General features: G+C 43.1%; 3 non-coding genes across 3 annotated transcripts; all 3 read left to right on the top strand.

Annotated features, from left to right (window-relative positions):
- Window positions 1-19,702: 19,702 nt before the first annotated feature.
- Window positions 19,703-19,775, top strand: trnak-cuu. Its single transcript has one exon. It is a non-coding gene; the product is annotated as a tRNA-Lys (tRNA).
- A 621-nt stretch (window positions 19,776-20,396) lies between these two features.
- On the top strand, window positions 20,397-20,469 carry trnak-cuu. Its single transcript has one exon. It is a non-coding gene; the product is annotated as a tRNA-Lys (tRNA).
- Window positions 20,470-20,965: 496 nt separating this feature from the next.
- On the top strand, window positions 20,966-21,038 carry trnak-cuu. The gene has a single exon. It is a non-coding gene; the product is annotated as a tRNA-Lys (tRNA).
- Window positions 21,039-25,694: the final 4,656 nt, after the last annotated feature.

The raw sequence follows: 25,694 nt of genomic DNA, 5'->3' as shown, positions 1-25,694 counted from the left end.
AGTGGAAAACAAGCTGGTCGGGTCTTTAAGAGAGCTGTTTGAGGTCTGTCAATAATGATGGGAATACTACAGAGAGAAGGCTTGAAAGGCACTTAAGAGCCAAGCAGGGGTTTTGATGGGAACAGGCGTGACGTGTGACATGCGAGGCGTCCTGTACCCTGGGACACAAAAACAACAGCTTACAAGGTTAAAGCTGCCGAGAGACTAGATACCCCCCCACCCCCCCCCCCCACTGGAAGAGTTCCCTGCAAAGATTTACAATATTTGAAAAAGGAACGACACCTATTCCTGAAAAATGCTATATGGCTCGATATTAAAAACAACACGGCACATTAAGGGCTGTCGGCAAGCCGAGCGGAGGTTTGACGGGAACGCTCGCGACGTACCGCCCGACTCGTGCTCCTCCTGGGACTCAAAAACAAAAACAGCCTTAAAAGGTGAGGACCGTCTGGGGAGGGAAAATGTGTCACATTCGGGTAAAGGCACTGATCGTAAACAACAGGTTATGCGCTCCGTGGTGGATCCTCTGCTCGGGTGTCAGAGGGAATTGAATTCGTGAGATGTGCCGTCGCAAAACCGAACTGAGAAGACACATGAGAAAATTACCATGCAAATTGGGTTTTTTGTTTTTTTTTTTCATTAAAAGAGTTGCTTTTGTGGCAGTCCAAAGAGAAACCAGACTGATTGTCATCAGCGAAAAATTACCTCTCACAAAAATGGCACTTTCACGGCATACTAAAATGAATAGCTGCCCAGAAAGTAGTCTGCCTGCTCATCTCTCTGTCTGTCTGTCTGTTATTCGCATATCTGTAGAACCATTCATCTGATCAACTTCACTCTTCACAGGTTTGTTGCTGGGGACCCAATGAAGTGCATGTTGTGCAATTTGGACATGTGACAAATGTAATATCAATACAAACTGAATATCCCTCTCGTGGGGAATCAGACGTAAACAGCATGGAGATTAGCGTAGTAAGGCGCAGTGAGAGCGAAACAAAATCAGGTGGAATAGTTAGCAGCACTTTCAGGAATGCAAACGTTACAGTTAACAAGCACTGAAGTGCAAAATGACAGTTTTGGTTCTTCAAAAAAAGAAAAAAACTAATTCAGTTCGTGAGAACCACAAGCTGCCGGCCATCCTTCACATCAGAACATCCCTGACGGACAGTGCTCGACTGGTGAGAAAAGAGACAAATCCAATTAACAGGTTGTTGCTGGAAGTGACCTTTTCTTTCAGTATCACCGCTGGCCGTCCCCTGGCTTGCCTGGCTCAGCGGCCACGACAGAGGACATTTGAAAAGACGCCAAATTGAAATCGGTTACGGGTGAGCTGAGGTGTGTGTGTTGAAAGATAAGGGTTTCCATAGCTAAGAGAAATATGTGGGGTCCTTTCTGCAGGCCGATTAATGGCATTAGCAGCAGAGCAGGTCTCCCCCCACCCCCACCCCCGTCGATGCCCAGGTGCAGTTGGGTTTTATACTACCACATTTATGAGAGATCGTAATGGGTGGGTGCAGCTCAAAACAAACGGGAGGCCAATTAAATGTAAGGGCTTCCCGGGCGAGCCGCCAGTAAGAGGGCCAACAACTCGTTTTATATACAGCTCTCAGAGGAGGGACACTGGATGTAATTTCCTGAATGCGAACAAGGCTAATTTCTTGTTTTAGTTCCAAAGATTCTTACTCTTTTGCAGTCGGGGTGGGTGGATACAACGCTCTGGTATATGTCATTTTATTTTGATGTTGATCATTATACATTTAATGCAATGGAAGGAAACTGTGGATAAAGGGATGACTGTAGGTGGCATTGCCAACTGAATACTGTTATAAATCCTACTCTTTGATTTGCAGCACAGTGGCCTGATTCATTCAGAGCTAAAAACGGTGATGATCATTATCAGTTTAAGATTAAAGGAATAGTCAGCACAGAATAAAACACAGATGAGAATATCAGTTAGAGAATATCCATTTTTTGCCAGCCCTAATTTGCAAATTTGACAGGAAACAAAATGTATCCAAATGTTTCAGTTCCACTAATCCGTTTCACAGTCACAAAAGATAAAAATGTAAGAAAACCAAACAGAATTATCATCTAACTCTCCAGCGTGCCAGAGCTATTTAGCCACTTTTAGCCAAATGTTCGAAGCGCATTTACTGTGTGGTTCACTTTACTGCTCTCATCCACCTTGTTACCAGCAGCAGCAGCAGCTGCTGCTTTCAGCTAAAGAATCTACAGCTATTCTGGCGGCTCTGTGAGGCCCTGAGAGGCAAATTCTTTGAGCCAATTAACACTAAACACAAAGTACAGCTGTGGTTTATGGGAATGTCATTAGTTTGTGTGTGTGGTTATCAACAAAAGCACTGGAGAATTTAAAGCTATAGGAAAAGTGAAGGGATCAGCAATGTTCATCCAAGAGGATAACGGATGTCTCAGCCACATGTCATGGTAATCCATTCCATAGTTGTCGAGATATTTCAGTTGGGGCCAAACTGGCGGACTGGCTGACCAGCATTGCCAACCGAGCCCCCAGGAACAGTTCCGGACTATGAAGCCAATTCGATGTAGAGGTCAGAACGTGTAATTACACCATCACCTGATGCACATTGGCCCAAAAAGACTTTCGCAATAAGCCCAGGAAGTCAAACTTTCTTGGCTTCATGCTCCGTCGAGCAGCTTTCATGCATGACCGGGGCTCGGGCAGATTTTCCTCTACGCACAGCTAAAAAGCTTACCTTCAAGTGCCCTGCCCAGCAGCAAATGGCAAACAGACAAAAGCTAATGCTAGTGACAAAAATTGTGATAACTGGCAGCGACGCTTTCTTATGATTTTCCCAAAAAGTTGAAAGTTAATGGGGTCTATTCTGGGCTGAGACTCTTCCCCAGTCCAAGTTAAATGGAAATCCGGTCAGTAGTTTTTGTTCAATCCTGCTGACAAACAATGCAACCAACCAACGAACACGGGTGAACACTTAACCTCCTCAGTGGAGGTAAAAAAAAAAAAAAAAAAGGATTTATGAAGACAGTTTTTGGCAGCAAAGTGGCCAAGTGCATTTGACATTAAACGCTGTCATCTCTGGGGAAAGGGGCTCTCCAAAAACAAACTTTGACACCAAAATGCCAAATTTCTCTGTAAGAAACTATCAAAAGGAAGAAACAAAACAAATGCCAAGCGAGTCCCAAAAGGATTTAATGGACTTTACTGAAACTAAAGAGTGGGCGAGAAGCAAAGCCACCACTGCACTAATGTAATCATGACAACAGAACAAAAATATGAAAAAACGGTTTGATAAATGACTTATACTGTACACATAGTATACTGAGATATACTGTGCATTTCCCTAGAGGAGATGTGCTATAGCAGTAAGGCCATATGGCTACGGCACGAAACAGGTAGCACCATAACTCCAGGCAATTTAACACAGCGTTCTAGATAAACAGAGTACAGTATACTGCCTGGAAAATCACAGGTACAGACATCTTCACAGCCTTCCATTAAAACCCACCAGGGCGGAAAAGCTGCCAAGGACAGATTTCATCCTCCAACAATCGCCAGGTTAACGTCGGTATTAGATTTCACAGATGAAACAGACGCCATGCAAACGCGAGCGCGCGCCGGTGGGTGTGCTCGTGTCATTCAGCATTCAAAACACAACAAACACACCGCAGGCTTGTCACGGGGATCTCTCTCCGGAGTATGGGAGGACTGAAAGTGGAGCAACTCGAGAGACGACAACGGGAATCCTTTGAAATTAGGCTTTTATCCAGTCAGCCTGACATGAAATCACGCCCATGATTTCATCTGTGACATGGTTTCTTCTTTTAAGCAAGGCGGGAACATTGTTTATTCTCTCACATACCAAGTGCTTGATCCTCGCCAGTACACAATAGCCTCAATGCCCAACAAGTACACCCTCAGTAACTGATGGTGCAACGCTGGTAGTGTAAGTACAGAATGGCCTCTTGGTGAGTAGCTGGTGTAGTGGCCCCAGAGAAAACCATCACCTGCTGGTGCCGTCCATTCATCCTGTTTGAATGAGAACATGGCTGGGACATGACTAACCTCTGCTGTTGTTAATTAAGCACCATTAACATGCTTCACCCAGGCCCCAGCTGTTTCTGGGCGAGCGTGAACATCCAGGAAAGCTCTCCTGGGGGAACTGCAGCAGAGAGTGACAGCTTGTCTCAGCACCCAGGCTGGCTGGATGCGCCGCCTCTGTGCCACAGAGAGTTCCTACAGTTGTTAATAGATTTTTTTAATTGAACTCTGTAATCTCATTTTTTTATTATTATTATTATTATTCCTTTGTATGCTTTCTTTCAAAATTTTAACTTTCCAACCAATGTGTGTCTCCAATATGTAAATCTTCATATGACTTTTCAGACATGTGCAGGATTCACCATCGCCTAGCTGGCATAATGAAGACAGGCTGCAGACAAGCGGAATGGCACGATAACCCAGCGCATTAATAACCACATCATGTAGAGATTGCTCGCATGATGAAGGCCAGGCACCCTGATAATGGGTAGGCATGAGCAGCAAGCTAGGATGGAGAGACTGACGACTGAGCCAAGCCTCCCCAACCCCCTTACCCTCCATCACCCCGCCCTGCCTCCCCGTTGTATTGTTACATCTCATTTTGTCTCGATCCATCTAGTTGACATTGGTGAGCATACGCTCAGGTCGAGGTCAGGGGCGCGTGATGGAATTAGCGTCTTGAGGACAATGGATGACTCCTCTTACTGTCAACAGTGTGGAGATGGAGGGTCGGTTAGCAGGTCAGTGATTCACAGAAAAGGGGCCCTATCAAATGAATCAAGGAGGTGCAATTCATTTAATTGGTGAACCTACAATATGCTATTAGATTCCAGCCTTTATGGATGGCAATGTCAGTCTGTGGCTCCACCTTTCTAGGAAACAATGAAGTATCTCGAAAGCCACAGGATGGATTGCCTCCAAATTTTGAACAGTTTATCGTCTCCATAACATCGTTTGGTGATCCCCCTATCGTTAATTTAGCACCGCCAGCAGTACGTGTGCAGGACTGGCACAACATTTGGTCCATTTATCACATAGAATGAACTGTAATAATATTGCTGACCTCTTGATGCCTTGATTCCCTCAAATCTGTCCAATGGTTTATGAACAAATACCTGCAATACCTGTGTTAACTAAGAAATATAAGCAATGCTTAAACAGCCAAATAGTTACCTGCTTCTGCCCCCAGCCCCAAAAAAGAAAGTGATGTCTTGGTTTCAGCGTAGAAATTACCATTGAGCGATTGAGCAATCACGAACAGTTAACTGTCAATGAGGACGGCACTGCGACTTGTGGTCTAGAGCTATATTATGGTACTACACAGGGTAATGGCACATTGTTAGCATATAATCAAATCGAAACACAATGCACCTGAAAAAGTACTTCAATTTCTGTATTGTGGAGACTTCAACTGAATTAAATGGGACAGGGAGCACAGTCTTCTGTAGGACAAAAGATTAGTGTAAGTACGGCTCCAGGAAATATATTACAGTTTGACCCTGACCGGCTCTCCTGACTAATGAATACCTAAAATCCATCCAAGTGTTCCACTGTGCAGCATTTCGACTTCCCTCATGGGGCTCGCCTCATTTGAATTTAGGCAATGGAATCCTGAGCTAATCAGAGTTGAGTTAGTGAGTGTTAGATCCTGTTTGGGCTTCGGTATATTAGAAAATACAACAACCAGAACTACTTGGACAGGGCCCTTAATGCACATTTACACCTGTGCCTTGCAGCTAAGTGACTGCTCAGAGGATTTCCGCTGGCTGTGCGAGCTGGAGCTGCTCGGCGACGGGGCCGAAAATGGTTTCTTTTTCATGCCTTTGTGTTTGAAGATACAATGCTACGCAGCGAGGGAAAGTATATTAAACTGGCTTACGTTTCAGCCAGAGCTACCCTAATTTACTTACTTACAGTGGGTGCAAGTAGACTAAGCATCAATGAGAGCGGCAGGATGGAGTCCAAGAATCAAAACCATTGTGTGCTGACAATACGGGCAATGATAGGATTAAAGAATTAAGGATAAAGAACGAGGATAAAAGAGTGCAAGGCTGCAAAGAAATTGGATTACCATGCGCTGTCCAATGAGGTAAGTAAAGTGATTCATCTCCTCTCATTCTTTTTCAACACAACAGCATAGTAAAGGGAAAATATGGGATGGGGGGGATATGATTCATAAGGGAAAGGGGGATGTTCAGTAACAGTAAGGACCACTAGAACATATTAAATGGTTGATGGGCCGGTCTGCTGCTGGAAGACTAATTCCCACTGAGACCTGCATCTCATGCCTCCCCTCTCCAAAGGCCTTCATGCAACCATTATGCACAGAGACTATTGGCAAGTATCCTTGTGCATAAATGCATACGCATGAGGTAAATTGGCTCCCTTGGTGAGCAATTGTTCAGCGGAATGCAAGGTTAACATGATGGGACACTGAGGCAGTGTAAATCACATCATTTGTGCTAATTCCTTCAACGCCAGCGCAAAACATTAGCAAAGAGATTAAATTATGAGGCAGATTATGCACTCCCTTTAGTTAATGAAGAGGAAAATAGAAAACTGCCTGTGCATTAAAGAGATCGCTTTTACAGTTAACTGGTAATGAAAGCTGGGCTGGGTTGCGCAAGCGGGATCCTTCACTGAGTGCATCGGAACGCAATAGGGGGGGGGGGAAAAACAACAACAAGCAATTCCCTGTAAGACCAAATTGAGCCATGTATCTGAGAACCTGCCTTTAATGACAGGGCGGAATGAAACTGCTAGTTAATGAGCCCGGCGCTGGAATAAAGTCAGAGAAGACAAAATGTTGACAAAAAACTAATTACACATGACCTATCATAGACGTTACGCGGAGGAGCCTTTTCCAGTTCTCCCCTGGAGTCAGAGAGAAACAACAATAAATAAGAGAAGCTAATAAAAGCTACATCAAGAGGATTAGCCCCATTATGAATAATTTAAGACACAGCTTAAATACCTTCTGGAAGAGAGGGGATCTTATTGGCCTCTCTCCGAGCCATTCGGGCTCATGTGGCTCTCCCGCAGAACAAACAGCACCCCAAGAAACTAATTCTATTATGTGTATTTGCAGAGGCGCCATGATTCAGAAGCTTCTAGGGACCCACTCTGACCTCTGGCCTCAAGTTACACATGTAGAGATTCAATTAAACCCTATTAAAGCGTGTGCCGGTGTCGGTGCTTGCATAGGATTTTGCTAACATTTTATTGGAAGCGTGTAATTTACTTGCTAGCTTGGAATAAAACAATTTCCAATCAATATTTCCTGTCAAACGCCGCATGGCTGAGCCGTGCGATGGGCAAGATGAAGCACCCAGAGCTTTCTGTAATTGCAAAATGAGCTTCTTCAAAGGAATCAATCACGCCGCCGAAGGCTTGTTTAGCTACAATGACCTGCCCACGGAATCCTTTTGTCATCACGAACGCGATGAGAGCTTACAGAGGTAACTACTGTCGGGAAAAAAAAAAAACCTCCTTCAAGCGCTTAACCTGTCCACACGCGACATGGCAAGTCCTCCTCAACGCTGCCGGATGAAATTGCACATGATTATTCGTCTGCGCAGTTCGCCTCAAGGCACCAGCGAACAATAACTGCCACGTCACATCAATTGCCTGACACCGACACACAACGCACGTGGATCCTTTTCAATTTAGGCTCCAAGGCCCTCTGACAACCTTTATCATCGACACAGAGCCCCACTTGTCTTGGGAGATTGTGAAGCATTAGCACATCGGCTGTCACTCAAGACACAAGGGCCAATCAATACAGAGACGGCCGGGTGTATGGAAGCTGTATTATATGTTTCATGACAGCCAGGGCGGATGAAGGAAAATTGGACCGAGGCTCCTGGGCAGAAGAGGCCAGGTTGGTGCGTTTGGAACCAGGAATTCATTCAAAAATGAAAAACATTTGTCAGGATTTTGATTCTGAGGGCTTTCAAATTTGATCATACAAAACTCTAACCGGGATATAGTCAAGCTGTTACTGTGTCTTTCCTTTCAAGGAAGAATTTGAGGATATAAAATGACAAATCCAGAGGCAATGGCAATAGTTTAGCCATCAGTGGGGAATGTTTTCAAAGAAATTGAGTTATTACCTTAAACAAGAAGTGGATTTGTAGAATTGTGACACCTCTTTGTCTGTCCACTACTTTGGTAACAACTGATATTGCTCAACAACTATTAAACAGATTTCCATTTAACATTTTTGCATCTAATTCATTCCTTCTAAGACAATGAATCCTTTGGTGCATTTTGGTGATCCACTGATTTTTCCTCTCTCTACCATATGGTCGTCATTTGTGGTTTTGACCACAACTATTATTTGTGCCAATTACAAAACATTCATTTAACATTTAGCTGCAGACATTTAGCTGGAGACACCTAATTGTAGACACTTACCGCTTTGGACACTAGCTTTTTTTTTTTTTAAATTGATTATCTTCCATGAAATGACATCCATTGATGACATGAGGCAAGACAGATTCTGATGTTTTCCATGTGGCGTCACCCGCATAATAAAGCAGCAAGAGCTGGAGCCTGACCTACCAGAGAGGAATCAATATTCCAAAGCAAAACATCTCTGGCTCCCATGGGAGCCCCTGGTCAATGAGCCAAAAATATCTGTAGGCGAAACTGAACAGGCAGCTGTTGTATGTTGCATTAAAACTCATCAAAGTCTGCTTTAGCCTCGCTTAATGTGATGAAGCTGTAAGCTGAGAGACTGAGCAACAGCTTGTGATAGAAATTATCGGTGACTGTGAACAATAACCTCAAAAAAACAGCACTTGGTGAAAGCAGCAGCACTAGAAAAAAAAAAACACATGATTTAATGCTTGCATTTAAAAAAAAAAAATGTAACTCGACTTCAATGCGGTTGTAAAATTAAATCAGGATGCCGAGGCTGTAAAAACTGGTAATGCCAGGCGTGTATCTCGGCATTACATGGAACGGCACCTCATGTGTGTCAGTCTGCCTGTCACGCAAAATGAACTGCCCAGGGGTTGTTTGGTGCAAATTAAATTCCAACGAGGGGTGAATTCACACAGAAGGGGGAAAAAAAAAAAAGCAATCTAATTAAATTGCACGGTCATGTATCTTAAATTACATGCCAACACCATGCAAATGCAGAAAAACTAACACCAGATGCAAAACTTGAGCTGCTGGTGTGTTCGGCAGAGACACCCCATCAACGTGTTTGTGGGATGAGATTAAAGCAAAAATCCTCGAAAGTAATTTCATTTTCACGGCTTTGCCTTTGATTGAAACTACTGTATCATTTTTCTGTGTGCTGTATTGTAACCCCCCTACCCTACCTGCCCACATGATACAACGGAGGATGTAATTTCTCTGGCAATTTCCATATCCAGCGCCTTGGTTCTTTTCAACATAAAGCAAAAGATCAAATTCCCCTTGACCTCGGGAAGAAAGAGATGGAGGGAGTACGGATGAGGAGCGTTTCGAGAGTTCAACCAATGACATTCAGAAGCTGCGAACTTGTTGATGTGACGGATCAGGGCCGATATTGAATTGGATTATGAGAGGCCAGCCTATTGCACGTAGCTTTGATGTCAGGGGAGGCGGGGTCAGCGCCGAGGTGAAGGTGAGGAGGGACGAAGAAGGGAGGGGGAAGAGCCATTATGTTCAGGTCTGAGGGGGAGGATGAGTGTTCCCATCGGATGCAGCCGCTGAGCCTTTTAAATCTGACTCACAGGGGAGAGGGAAAAAGACAACAAAGGCACGGGGACAGACGGATGAAAACCAGGGGTCGAGAGATGGGTTTTCAACAAGGGAGGGAGGGAGGGAGGCACGGACAGGGCGACGGGATAATCACAGGCTGGAGAAGCAAAAGGTATCGAACACAGCACTACAGGCAGGAATCACAAACAGGAGTTTTTAATATGCTCATAGCCATTTGTGAGATTTAATTTTTTTTTTACATTTCCTGTATAAATTCACAATCAATAGCTCAGTTTTCTTAAAAGAAAGCCTTTACAACCCAGATTTCTTTTTTAAAAAAAGGTGTTCTCTTTGCTAAACTGATGGTGGCAGATGGTTTCTTACACTGAAACATCTGGGAAGTCTCACGAAGAAACACAATCTGTGTATCACAAAACCACGGGCTGACTTCAACCAATCAGTTCAACAAACCAAATCACCAGCAGAGGCTTCACGCTACACCCAAACCACGCCCTAAGCTGCCACTACAGCCGATTGGTCCAAACCCCTGTGATTCCGCCAAAACTGAAAGGTTAAAGCCTGTCAAGATGGTTTCGCCAGATCACATGTCCTCATGAATCCAGCTGCCTCATAGGCTAATCCCTTTTTTACATAAGGCAATAAGAATTTATGTCGCTAGCATGGCCACATTCTATAATGGACATTTAAGATACAAACACTCCTGAAACACACACAGGTTGCTCGCTACTCCAGCAGTGGTATCCAACCTTTTTGGCAAGCGACCAATTAACAAAGGTCAAAAGGTGCATTATAAACGCAGGTCAACCACAGAATTATACTGTATTTTCAGACACCTTTATTTAAAGAACTTGAGATAGTATGTTGTGCCTAAGTTTTTCGTTTTCAGGTTTCCCAAGTCCACCCAGTCTTTTTGCTAATCTAAGCTAACCACCTCCCGACTCCCCAATTGGGGGACCTTGGGGTTTTTAACCCTAACCCTAACCCTTAAGACATGCAGAACAACCACAGAGCCACTGCTGTACTGATTATGAAAGAATATAGTCATATCTTATATCAAATTAAACAGCAGAAGCTGGGCTACAATGTGTAAAAAAAAACATGTTTATATGACCCAAACACAACTCAAATAAACAACTAAACTTCAAACTTCGTGATTCACCCTAACCCTAACCCCTAACCCTAGAAAATTGGCTTGGGGCTTAAAGGGTTAAAACCCACATTACAATACTAACATTTACAATTCTGGCTACATAAAATCAACCTGCTCGCCAGTCACATTTGCATGATAACACTTGACTGATTTCTTTGAATCTATATAAATCATCCATCGTTTTGGTCAAAATGTCTAGTCCGAGGATGCTGGATAAAAATCGGCCAACTGTGCCAAAATTTTCAGATGAGTCATGTGTGAATATCGCTGTTACTCAGTGCTGACTTAAAAGTAATTCTGTGCTAACTCCCCGTCTGCTCTGAGATTTTAACATTTAGCGACATCCAGCACTCTTCTTGTGAGGTGTAAAAAGCTTTAGCTCACCTGTGAACCAGCTGTGTCAGGGCCATTAGATGGCTGAGAGAGAAAGGTACCGAGTCGCTGGGTGTGAATTAATAAGGTCCAGTCTGAGACAGGAGGTGTGATGCCTGGTGCAGTGCGTGCTCGGTGCCAGGGTTCACTCGTAAAACCCGCCAGCCTCCGAGGGCATCATTACAAGCTCCTGCACACCTGCCGCGAAGGGAGCACCAGCTATCATAACCTGTGTGTGTGTGTGTGTGTGTGTGTGTGCGCTTGTGTGTGTGCGTGCTCTCCCGCGTGTGCACGTGTGGCTAAAAATCAGCGCTGCAGCGTCGCGCGATGCGCACTTCAGGAATTTCATGACCTCTCCTCCAATTCTGTTTCAATCGTTTCACATTTTAATGGCTTTAAATAAACAAATAATTGCAGAGAATTGCTTCCTCCGAGGGGTATCAAAATATTACTTTGCAGCAGCTCAGAAAATACCTCTTACTTCACAGTTTTGGCTGCTAAAAAGAATTTCAAAGCGATTACAGATCTCCCCAGGCGCTGCCGCCGAATGAATTAAGTAACAACAAAACAAGCAGCAGCTCTGAGATGACTAACTTGTGAAATTCAACAGGCGTAACATGAATCAACTGCTACCGACAACTACATCATATATTATGCTTGGAAGCTTTTTAATTCTATAATGAAGTCGAGCTAATGCTACACCAGGATGTAGAATACTCCCCTATAGTCGCTAGTTTTCTCCTCCCCCTGGTATTACCTTGGAAATAACACACAATCCTTTCCCAAACTCTGCTGAGGGATGAAGTTTGTTACATGGTTCTGTTATATACCACGATGGTTTAATACTTTGGTTTAATAAAGTTTGACATAAGCAGCGTCCATTATTCTGAGCAACGGACCTAATATTTTGGCTTTCAACCAAAAAGCGTCATATTCAGTGGTTTAATTCATGTATTAGTTTGACATTTCCTGACATTTTTGACAACACGTTTGCTGTTACTGCCAACCAGGAAGCAAAAAGAATGCAGAAAGACTAGAAGAAAACCCACTAAAAACAGATGATTGACTCGGTTGTTTTTGTTTTTTTCAGTCTGGTGCGTTACGTTCAAGGTCACAAACATGCTGGAAAACGGTGAAGGAGAAGAACGCAGCGCGGAGGCCTGTGTCAGTGTTACCTTAGCCTATTTTTTAAAATATATTTGCCTTCAGTCTCTGTTTTCAAACTCAACGTCGACTGAATGATACGATGTGTCCTGACACAGCAGCACAAGGAAACAAAAAGCACAAGGGTATAAATGAATATAAATGTACTTAGAGGAAATAAACAAAATGAAATTAAAATATACTCAGAATAAAAAAGACCAAATAGAACAGAAATACTACATACGGTAGATGTATCTGTTTTCTTGTACATGTACACTGATGGCGTAAATGTGTGTGAGTGTTTGAGCGCTGCTGGAACAGAGATGAATACAAAACTGTGTGTCAATGCCCTTTGCAGAGTTACTCTGGAATAGGGGTGAAAGTTAGCATGTCGTGTTTCTGTCACTAACAGTCGACAGCTATAACAGATAAATACCACTGTGGAGTCAGAAGGAACGCAGATTGAACCAATTCCCATTGAAAACAAAACTAGATATTGGAAATAGGTTATTGTCCCATTTGAAAAAGGTTCCAGATATAATTTCCATGGACTTGAATATATTAGTGTCAGCCTTTTGGACCCCAACAAAACAATCAAGTAAGTTAGGCACTATTCACCCAACACATGACCTGCATTGGTACCATAACTACTCATAAGAACAACTTTTTAACGCAAAATGTATCAACAATGTACCTTCAAAACCACCCACAGAACAAAGTAGGCCAATCTGCTTATCATCAGCACAGCTTGTTAACTTTGGTCATTATTATTGCTTCTCATATAGTCTGGAACAGACAAAAGAGACTGCAGCAGTCGGCCAGTCAAAGGAATTCCCCATGTCTGGAGCCAGGCAAAAACAAATAAAAAGATGCTCGCCCACTTGCCACAGTTTTCTCGCAAACTTTCCGCCACCGCGAGAATTTATTTGCATTTCAGAGCGTGGCCGGTCTTCACTTTTTAATCCTGGATTATACACCCGAGACATTCCATTAGCTTCCCTCTGTACGTGCCTCCTGAAGATAGTGGAGCTAAATAAGCATTTGCCGCCATGCCATTTCTTTTAACTTTCAGCGGCCGAAAACAAGGGCTACATTATGTGGTTGTGTCAAGTATTTAGCAGTAAATATCCAAGAAGTGCACTGGCAGACATTGAGAGATGCGTAACAGGGACAAAACTACAACAGCACTTAGGAATCTGTTTGTGCATGCAGCTTATTGTCGATTCACACATGCACTGAAACACCTGACGTATGCCGGTGCCTCGAGGTGCCACGCACATGTAACACTTAAGTTATTTCCTTTCTTCCCGGTGTAATGTTCACAGCAACCCTATAGATTTTGCAGGTGCGGCAGCCTGTCAGGTGCGCGTTGTCGCGTTAACTGCTCCACCAGCAGAAGAGAGGCCGTTACTCTCTACACGCCCCCCCCCCAAGTCTCTAGACAAACCCAGCAGCACACACACTGCATGCTAAAAAGCCTCGTCAATATTCATGGGGAGTTGGTTTTTTTCCGATGCGAGCGTAGTCAGACTCCCCGCTGAGTTTCGCGGGGAGGGGCTGTGCGATTCACGGCACCGGTGACTGAGGAAGGGGGTGCACATGAGTGATCCCGATGACGGCATGTTTAAAAATAGTTGCATGCCGTCATGCGGAACAAGCCTCGGGGTGGGTGGGGGGATCGGAGGGGGTGAATGGAGCAGTGTGTGGTTTACTCTTCACTCACTCTCACTCTCTCTCTCTCATGTTGTGGATCAAGGTGCCAGTATTCCCAGCAAAAGAATGAGATCACTCTGACTGGAGGCAGGCTGTCAAAGCTCCTCATCGTCTTGCAGTGTCTTCCCCGCTTTGGTGGTCCATGCTGGCGTTTTGTGTATCAAAACAGGCATTTTGATGCACAGTGACTCGTGTGAGATGAGATGCATTTTACTCATGAGAACACAAATCATCAGCAGAGGATGTGTTGACGTAACTGCTCAGATATGGGAAAATGGCAAAACGGCTCGTAATGAAGTCTGATGGAACAATAAACCAGTGGTGGAAAACAACACACATTTACATGTACATTTACTCAAATTATGAGCTGAAGTACAAGTTTAAGCAAAGTTTTTCAGATTTACGCCACTTTAACCTCCTACTGTAGTCCCGTATATTTCAGAGTAAGTAATTTAGGTATAAGGATGTGTTGCGCTTTTCGATATTTATGTGGTATAAGCAGTTCACCAAAGATATCCTTCCCTCTTAAACTTCTCTGGTAGGTTCATTAAAGTAATTGTTTGAGGTTCAAATGGGTAAAATTATCAAGCACGGGAAAAAAATGAAAGACAAATGGATCATGCCTCACATTTGTGTTATGACCCTATGAGGGCCCATCCCCTAATTTGGGAACCACTGGATTGAGCTGACAAACTAGCCTCACCTAAACCAGCTACAACATAAAAATGCTGCTTACCCATCAGTGCATCAGTATTAGCAGTTTCTTAATATATGTAATAATTCATTTCAGGGACATTTTGATGTCTACTAGTTAGTTTTAAGTTTGGTTTGTTAGAGTTGGTTCATAATTGTCCATTGCCTTTGAACCAAGACTAAGTCAGGTATAAGGTATCAAATAATACCTTGCTCTGGTTTTAAGTTTATAGCCGCAAATCCTGCTAAGTTAAAGAAGCTTACTAAGCTAAGGGCATCAACATTAGTAAAAGCAAGGTTCAAAGATTAATGAATGAATAATGAATTGTCAACACAACACAGGTTTGTACGGCAAAATGTAAATCATAGTCCCTTCATGCTGAGGGGAGGATGAGCTCAGGAGTCTCACAACCTAAGGAAAGAAGCTACTCTGCAGTCTGTTGGTATGTTCACTGACACTTGGTATATGGGTACCAACGATATTCTGGGTGGAGAGCGTTCCTGTCCTGGGCCATGCACAAAGCGTGCTAATTTCCAATATTTCCATGTCTCCAAGTCTCTCTCTGCCAAAAGAGGAACTTGTATTTTGATCATCCTGATCATGATCAAGTCACATTTAGTTGTACTTCGGAATTAGACCAGATATGTTTGATCTGATTTTAAAGTTAGAACACTGGATGTCAACATCAGTGTACAGGAGACTGTCCTCCCAATGAGAATTAGTTCAATGAGTTCGTTCGAGCCCTCCCTTTCACTCGGTTTGCGGGTGAAAATTGATGAAACATGTCCCAAGAAGAAGAAATACACTTCCACGGGTTATTTTCCGATATCCCTTCATTTTTCAAAGCCTAATGCTGGCAGATATGCCACAGGACTTATGACGAGAGCAAAGGAAATAAAGGCATTACAGAGCGAGTAAGTCTGCAGATGAAGGGAGGCTGTGGTGGATGAACTTGACAACAAAATATTGAACTTTACCACAGGAGGCCCACGATCGTTTCCCCTTTTTTTTTGACAAACAACATGGATTCTTTTAAAGCACGGCCCTGATCGTCCCGTAACCTTAACCACGTGTTTATTGTCGTAACCATGGCCACCAAAGTCCTCTGACCTTAACAAAACAGTCATTTCAACCCACACCACGTCGTTTCCCTGACCTTGACGAAGCATTTATTTTAGAACCCAAACCACACTCGTTCCCTCACCCTGAACAAGGAGGAAACCGAACCTTAAACCAGAGGGTTGTCGCATTATAATAATAATACATTTTTCAACAGTGATTTCACAAGGTTTTCTAAGAAACAGACACATTCTGATGTCCTCCTGATTGGGACAATCTAGAGGGCATTCATGGTTGTCTCATACATTTGATTGGGATAACACCCTTGAGGTCTCAGTAAGCTTCAATTTGGGTGTTTTTGGATCATCCAACAGTGTCTGAAACCCACTTTCTGACAGTAGAAGTGGACGGGGCTGGTCCGCATGGTTTGGCTAGGTGCACAAAGGTGTAACTACTTCACTGTTAGTGTGAGATACATCATGCCACTACAGAGGCAGAGGGGTTTTTTGAGTATTTCCATTAACAGGTGTGAACATTTGTGCCTTTGGAAATGGATGGAGGACAAATTGTACCACACAGTTCGTTTGAAGCATGCTGAACCCTTTACTCCTAAACCGAATTTGTAGCGCAACATTTTCAGCCATCTCCCTGCTCTCATTTTGTGCCACACAACAGATCTCGCCAAGCCAATGATCTGCTCCAAAGAAACTAAGATGTGGCCATGCCATTGCTCTGAACTCTCGCAAATTAACCTACGATTTAAATGAGGAAGAATTAAAAATCCAACAACAGCCCCTCTCCTGTTAGTCAGGCTCTGAGAACAACACTAACATCATGCCAGGAAATTGCAGGCCACAGTGGGTGCTGGATCCAAGTATTTATGGATCATCGCCTGCCTTCACGTGCCAAATAAAGAACCAAACCTGCCAGTTCTTTTCAAAATGGACAGTATCTACACTGAGCATTCAGATGAGGACACAGAACCATCAAGTCTGTGACAATGCGCATGGCTTTCGGTAGAAAATTGTGTTCATGTCAGGATGAAGACAGTTGAAATGCATGTTTTATTACTCGATACTTCACCATTTCAAAAGATGTGACAATTCAAGAGAAAATGATTGCTGGCTTTAATAGGATTTCTGTTATCAAGTTTGTTAAACCATGTCCTCAGAAATTAGAAAAAATTCAGAAGGCTGCCATCATCTGTGTTCATTTTCAATGAGGAAGTGAAAAACGAGCTAAAAGAGCATCCCTTTTCCAAAATGGATAGATTGCATTCTGGCAAGAAAGCCTTAATTTGTCAATACTTTTTTTTTATTGGAAATCCATGTGCAACAGAGCATGGAACTGAGAACAGTGCCAGTGGGAGCGGGCGGCCAGCGCTGACCAGAAATGTAAATTGGCGGTCTGAATGCACGGGCCAGGAGCGCTGTCAGCTGCACTCCTGCAAACAGTAATAACTCTCTACAATCACACCATAATGATATGCTTGGGGTCCTGTTAACTCTGCATGTAATAATGGTCTCGCTCTTCTGTGTCTGTTAACAGAAAAAGATGGCAGCCGTCGTACAGAGCGGCCCCGGCGTGTGGCGGGGTCTATGGCGGCGACGAGGGTCACACTGGATCATTATCCTCTCCATTAACATCCCAATTACACACCTTCGCCTCGCATAAAGAGCGGGCAGATATGCGCCGCGACCTTTGTTTGAGCCATTACTCTAACCGCTGCCCAGCCCCTCCTCTGTAATTCAGAACCACAACCTTGAACCCCCTCGCACCGCCGACCGCTTTCCACTCCCCCGCCATCTCGCAGGCTCCCCCCGACCCTCACTACCTCTGTGATCCTAACAATAGATGAAGGCTAAATTACTGTGTCATAACATCACATAGATAAACAAATGTTCAAATTTGCTGCGGGTTGTACGACTTGATGGCTATCTTCGAACTCCAAGGATTGCGGTAGACCGTGTGTCTATGCTCAGTGAGTAGAGAAGGGGGAATAGAATTTGGACTATTTCTGTGATCTCCCACCATTACGACCATATTGACACAGAAGTTTTATCACTTAATTGTAGCAAAGTCCAATGGAGCAACTCATGTTACTCTAAGAACATTTGACAATCGTTTTGCTTGGTTCAGGTGTAGTTAAGCTAAGTTAATTTAACTAAGTTAAGTAATCTGCCCTTTTTTTTCAGGCTTAATTATTCTAGTCAGTAGAGGTTGTTTTTTTCTGCCTCTGTTTAAAACCAGTTTAATACAGATTTTGTCTTTTGATTTCAGAAAGTTATACATGTTTTTACAAAATGTTAAGATTGTATTTGTTTAGACATGGAATGATGGCGGCTGGTGAATTTGTTTCAATTTGTTGTTGTTCTTGGTGGTGTTTTTCTTTTATATAAAAGCTCTTTGTCAGATTTGCTATAACCAGATGTATCAAAGCACCCTACTGGTGCATCACACAAGTCTACTTAAATATATTAATACCCACAGTACGATATGTCTCATATGGTTTTTCCACAAAAAAGACTAATTAACTCATCAAAATGATCTACAAACTCCCAGGGCCCTGCTTGTCAAACCATCAGTCCAAGAATCTTAAGACTTCATATATGACAAGAAGAACAGCAGCAGCAAAAAAAAAAAAAAAAACTATTCAAGAAGCTAGAAGAAGCAAATGTTTGATATTGTAGCTTAAAAAATCAGCACTCCTGACTTCTTCAACCACGTGCTCTCTCAGAACTGAGAGTTCATTCTGTGCTGCTGTCTTAGATGTTCTTGTACTGCTGCATCTGCCGCTACAAAATCCACCACTCTTATGAAAACAGTTGGAGTTTCTGAGCATTCACTTTCATCATTCTCAAGCAGGGCTCGCTCAATCTCACCACAGTCTATAATTTCAGACGAGATGTGCTGTTTTAGCCAGCCTCCTCGTTGTCTTCAGATCCCTGTCCTGCAGCCTTCATCAAGCTGAGCAGCAATATTATCTCTACCAAACATGCCAAGAGGCATTTTCCTTATTTCCCATGTGGCTCTTAGCTTGTTCATGCCTTTTCACTTTTTCTGCTTTAAATCAGTCTTAGCGGACTGGGTCCATGCAGTGGTTCGGTTCCTGCGGTTTGATTGTTGCGTCCCTTTTTGCATTGTGTCATTTATTGAGTCTTACTGTATGAATGTTACAGATGTGTACTGATGTATTGTTCATGAAAATGGTGGACACCCCAGGAAGAGTAGACTCCTTTTAAATATAGAATCTAATGGGGAGCTAAATGTAACTGGCACAGAGTTTGGAACGCAACCCTAGTTGATAGAACATGAGACTCTTGAATTCAGGGTTGTGGGTTTGAGCCCCACGTTAGGCGCTATGGTTTTAAAGTGCCCTGTCTGCTTTCCCTTTCGTGTGTTGGACTGGTGATGGACTGGCACAGACATACAACATAAAGTGTATCGAATCTGTGAGTATCTGTGGTTCATGTAGGATGCAGTTCAACAAATCAAATCAATAAATACACTGTAAAATGCTCACAAATACTTTATGTCACCAAAGAAGGACCAATAACTTGTGAGGTATAAAAACCTTCTATAGTCTTCTTTATCTAAATACTCTTGGTGAGAAGTCTGGAAACTACTTATCTCAATTACCAAGAGCCCAAGGTGAAGCAATCCCAGACACACTGATACAGAAGTTACAATAAATTTGAGGCTATTGACCTGAAAATCCAACAAGAACCCAACCAGCAAGTGTTTTTTTTTTCCATTTTTTTTTTCCAATTCATGAATACAAATGAATCGTTGAAATTAGACCTCTTCTGTCTCAAAACCAGCCCAGCTAGCTCAGTCGGTAGAGCATGAGACTCTTAATCTCAGGGTCGTGGGTTCGAGCCCCACGTTGGGCGGTGGTGTTTTAGACTGTTAAGCCAACTAATCAGATCACTTTGGACTTGATGCGCTGGATTGGACACAGTCTGACTCGGTCAGCGTCCGGTGAGCCCAGGATCTCTGTCTTTGCTGATGGGTGCTGTTCCAGAGTATGTTAGCTTCGATTCATACTGCTAAACTGTACAAGACATGCATGAACCCATGATAGGCGCTGTGGTTTTGGAGTGCCCTGTCTACTTTCCCTTACATGTGTTGGACTGGAGATGGATTAGCACAGACATACAACATGAAGTGTCTTGAATCTGTGGTTCACGTAGGATGCAGTTCAACATCACTAAATACACTGTAAAATGCACATAAATACAATATGTCATCACAGAGGGACTCATAACTTGTGAGGTATAAAAAACTTCTGTAATCTTCTTTATCTAGATACTCTTGGTGAGAAGTTTGGAAACTGCTCATCACAATTACCAAGAGCCCAAGGTGAAGCAGTCCCAGACACACTGATACAGAAGTTACAATACATTTGAGGCTATTGACCTGAAAATCCAACAAGAACCCAGCCAGCAAGTGGTTTTTCCAATTTATGAATACAAATGAATCGTTGAAATCAGACCTCTTGCATCTCTAAAACAGCCCGGCTAGCTCAGTCGGTAGAGCATGAGACTCTTAATCTCAGGGTCGTGGGTTCGAGCCCCACGTTGGGCGGTTGTGTTTTACACTGTTAGGTCAACTAATCAGATCACTTTGGACAAGATGCGCTGGATTGGACACAGTCTGACTCGGTCAACGTCCGGTGAGCCCAGGATCTCTGTCTTTGCTGATGAGTGCTGTTCCAGAGTAGGTTAGCTTCGGTCAATACTGCTAAACTGTACGAGACATGCATTAACAGAAATGGTGCCAATGAGGAAGCAAAGTGCACGAGTGAAAACTGTGACAATAATGTATTTGTCAAAACTGACTTTGTTAAACAATAACCGTGACTACATCTCTCTACAAAATATTGAGCCCACATTAGGCGCTTTGGTTCTGGAGTGCCCTGTCTACTTTCCCTTTTGTGTGTTGGACTGGAGATGGATTGGCACAGACATATTGACCTGAAAATCCAACAAGAACCCAACCAGAGAGTGGTTTTTCCATTTTTTTCCCCAATTTCTGAATACAAATGAATCGCTGAAATCAGACCTCTGTCATCTCTAAAACAGCCCGGCTAGCTCAGTCGGTAGAGCATGAGACTCTTAATCTCAGGGTCGTGGGTTCGAGCCCCACGTTGGGCGGTGGTGTTTTAGACTGGTAGGTCAGATCACTTTGGACAAGATGCGCTGGATTGGACACAGTCTGACTCAGTCAACGTCCGGTGAGCCCAGGATCTCTGTCTTTGCTGATGGGTGCTGTTCCAGAGTATGTTAGCGTCGGTCAATACTGCTACTGGTACTGTGATTTCACAATCAACCTAAGTGTATATGTTACCAACCTGTGTAATCATCTGACTGCTAATGTTCCAGTAATGAACCTGGCTAGTAAAATGTCATCATAACTAAATAAAAAAGATGGTTGAAACTACAGAATCAAATGGAAAAACAGATTGTTTTTAGAAAAACCCTTGAAAAGAAAAAAACACTGAGGTCAAATAAGTTGCTCCGACTGTGTTTGATGCAAACACATTGTGACTACTGAGGTGGCACTAAGTCCACAGTTTAGACAAAGCTGCTTTCTGGCATGAACATTACTGGAAAATCTGTGCAGGGGAGGTGAATAATAAACTACTTGCTGCCTTAATTACTGTTGCCAAGGTGCCCCCTTTGCAGAGCACTTAACCCCCAGTTGCTCCGGCGAGCTGCTCAGTGGCCAAACAGTAAAAAAAAAAAAATCTGGGCAGGTCCCAGGTGTAAATGGGTGCAAACGTGAATACAAAACAGGACGTCGGAGGGAAAAGAGCATGTGCGCTCGGTCGACATCCTCTGAATAAATAGAGATTAATGAAAAACAATCTTTCCATTCCACTGCCCTCTTCCAGCCTCCCTGCCTTCCTCCACTCATCTTTTCCCTTCTGACACTCTTTTTTTTTCGCCCCTCTTTACCCCCCTCTCCATCAAAAAGCTGCTTTACATGTATGAGGTGCTCACAGTGTGCACCGTGATGAAAGAGGCAGAAATATATAGCGGAGGGACATGAGCCTTGAGCACACCTATGGTACCGCCGGATCATTCCCATAATTCAACACCCCACCCCTTTCCCTAGCCTAGCACCCCCCCCCCCCCCCCCCCCCCCACCACCACCACCACCCCCATCCCATTCCACCCCCCACTCCCTGCAACATGGTGCTACAGCCATAATGCAGCGACAATAGAAGGAGATGGTTTATTTCACGTGCCATTTCCAACAGCACAGCAGTAATGAGGAACAACATTAACATTTTGCTGACATGTGTTCCTCTCCCCCCCCCACCCCCACCCTCGATGGGCATTAGCCTCCAGTTTGCTGCGTGGTGCTGTTGGTGTGCTGTATTTCATCGTTCCGTAGTGAGTCAAACGTTACATACCCAATGCACCTGATTTCCCTAATGGCAGGAGAGTGTCCTGCGATACTGAGATTAGGAAAGAATATCCGGACAAGTATAATTTATGACAGTATTTCCATGTAGAGCTGCAACTAATGACCATTTGTGACCATTTTTTTTTTGTTTTAATTAATCAACAATTCATTTAGTCTGGATAAATGAAATAAAATAAGGAAACTGCTCATCACAATTACCAAGAGCCCGAGGTGAAGCAATCCTAGGCACAGATACAGAGTTTACAATAAAATCAAACACACAAAGAGGCACGATACGAAATAGCACGACCACTTGTTACAGAGTACATCTATGGTACATTACGGTTTTGTCGCTATTACTTTAAACAACAATGTCTGAGTACCTTTTCCACCTCCACCAGACTGTGCTTGAAAACACAAGGCTAACACAAGGAGACTTGACATAAAAGGCATGGGTATTTCCTCGGCCTCGTGAGGGACGTTATCACTTTGCATTATGGGAAGCGTGGTACACAACATTCTTATTAGCCTGATAGTGCATCCTAGGAGCTAAATGTCAGCCGCAATTGGACTTTAAGTACATCTGAGGGGGTTAAATCGACCAACAAAAACCTCCCAAAATATAGAATCTGTAATATTGAAAATAAATTAGTAATTAAAAAAAAAAACAATAACAGTTATCATATAGCTGGTAGAAAATAGGAGGGCGAGGTAGGTCTTGGTAATATCAATGCCATTGCTTAACAAGACAGCAGTAGTGTTATTATTTTGCCAGTGCCATGAAAAGTGGCACCCTTGGTACTAAGCAAGGCTGCCTCTGAATGGACGGTCTGGGAGAGGGAGCGGGAGGCTTTGGTACCTCCCATAAAAAATAGATGAAACCGGGCAATCTTTGAAAGAGTAATTGGGTCCCTGGTGGCTGCCTTGCCTTCAAAATTCCACCAAAAAGAAAAAAAAAAAATCAAGCCAAGCAGACACCACAGAGGGCTTGTAGGACACGTAAGGAGAGAATGGACAGTGGGCGCGTGCCGCTCCAGTGAAAAGACAGACACTTTAAGGAGGTGGCTGGCGGGAAAGCGCTCTCGTTTTTTCCACCCTTTCACACACTTGAGCAGATTTTCTTGTCTTTGTCCGAAATATATATATATATATATTTTTTTTTTTTAACAATCCGTCAGCTCAAGAGCCGCTAATGGCTCCTCAGTGTGACGGCCTCCTGACTGGTCCGAGAGCAGCTGCTTTGTGTGTTCGTGTGTGTGTGTGTGTGTGTGTGTGTGTGTGTGTGTTGACTGTTCACATGTGATGTCACCGTGAATTCCATTTGAGCCATTTTCCACACAAAAGAGGTTACAGAAATCAATCAGGTGCTCCACCTCTCGTTGCCGGTTTTAATTACTCCGACGGACGGCGGTGCAAATCAGCGGCGCGCTCGCTGAAATGCTCACGCCTGCATTCTGACAAATGGCATCAGTGGTAATTGCCTCCAAATGAGCAAATTAATGGACACGAGCATCAATATGGGCGCGGGAGAAATGTCACGGCTCACAGGCGAAATATGGGAGAAGTGTTTGCTGTGATTTTTCAAACGACGGGTGTTTGCGAGGGTGAGATAACGTCTCCAAACAAATATCTGTTCATTATACTACTTCAAGATCGCTGGCGCTGAACAGCTTCAGCTAAAAAGAAAAAAAAGGAAAAAAAGGAAAAAAATGCAATAATCTTTCATTAGATAGCGATTTACAAAAAATAAAAAGCTAACATTAGCGTACTGATCCTTTTTTTTTTTTTTTTTTTTTACCATTCCTCCTTCCTCTACAGTCTGACAACACATTAAGCTCCTCACTCGATGCTCCAGCACATTAAGACCCCTCCGTCAGTTCTAACATTATCAGGCCCTGGTGGTTTCATCCTAATGGACGACGCCCTCAGGCTGCTTTATTTGACAGATCCATAAACACGTATCCTGTGGGCAGGAAATAAAGCACTGTCAAGGCTGATCGGAAAAAAAAGGTGATGACGGCTCGGTCATTAAAGAAGGCATCCTGGAACACTTAGTCCACGGCACTGAGTGTGGCAAAAGCCAGCGCAGGCATTAATGCATGTTAGATGCAGATACTGATATTAGGAGGTGAAAGATTCTGATATGAATATAGCTGCTAATATACACAGTAACAACTTAATCTTAAGAATTTAATAATCATAAATAACCCAACCCATATTTTTCTGCATTATAACCTCGAAAACAAACAGCCTTTTCATATCGTTGCATATCAGCCAATATATGCCCCAATACCAACATACCTGTTGGCCGATATGTGCCGATGAAACTGACAGCACCACTGTCAACTTACACCTCCTGCACAAATGCATCATATAATGTTTTGTTTTTTATTTGCTCAAGTTTAAAGATATCAAACGCTGCCACCCCCTCAATACAGCTGAGGTTAATGGATTTCTTGTGTTTGTGGCACTCATTAAACGACAACTTCAAGATTCAACAGCTGCTTTGCTTTCCGGACACAATGTGCCGGAACCCAGCGTTTATAGTTCACACTCGCTCAAAACCTGGAAAATGTACTTGAAACTACGCTACCTCTATTACTAGCAAGTGTTTTGGATAGATAGTTTTAGTCTTCTTCTTATTTAGTATAGTACTCTTTTTCAAAATGTAAAGAGAATTTGTTCTAGTTTTCATCATTTCATTTTTTTTTCTAACTCATGACTCATTTTCAACTGTATGTCCTGTAAGCATTCTGAGTCTAATACTGTCTATCATTCATGTTTTGTTTTTGTTGTTGTATCTGCCTATAAATTAGACACATTTACATCTAACGATGAATATAAGGTCATCATTAGCAATGTGGTGAATAGCTGTTCTTCTGTTTTACTGTTGTATTTTTTTTTTGTATATCATGTTGTATACGTTGCATTTTAACATGCTGCAGGTGTCTCTTGTAAAATAAATAAATTAAGTGTGAGCAGTTATGATGGTCTGGGTAAAAAATTCTGACAGTAATTCAGCAAAGATTTGTCAGATTAATGTAAAAGATGGCGCAACAAGGTTAAACATTCACAGCGAGAGGGATTAAACACCTCTCATAACACCTTCTAACATCCATGTGACAACCCGATTATCTCAGTCATCATCTCTTACGGACTAAGACAATAAAATCTGGAGAATAAAACATTGGACGGGCTCGTTTCAAGTCATTTCAGAGATTCTTCTCATCGGATCAGTCAATAAAATCTTTCTCTCTCCTCTCAGTTTAAAAACCCTTGTCAAAGCACAGGAATAACCTGACAGACAGTCTCGGAGAATAAATTAATATGCCGAAAAAAGCTCCGAATAGAGAATGTGAGAATGAGGCTCTGTCAGATGCCAAAAGGCAGGAAGCAGA

Source organism: Acanthopagrus latus, chromosome 14 (assembly GCF_904848185.1).
Source record: "Acanthopagrus latus isolate v.2019 chromosome 14, fAcaLat1.1, whole genome shotgun sequence".
Taxonomy (NCBI): domain Eukaryota; kingdom Metazoa; phylum Chordata; class Actinopteri; order Spariformes; family Sparidae; genus Acanthopagrus; species Acanthopagrus latus.
The sequence above is the reverse complement of the archived record's forward strand: the minus strand, read 5'-3'. Positions and strand labels throughout refer to the sequence as shown.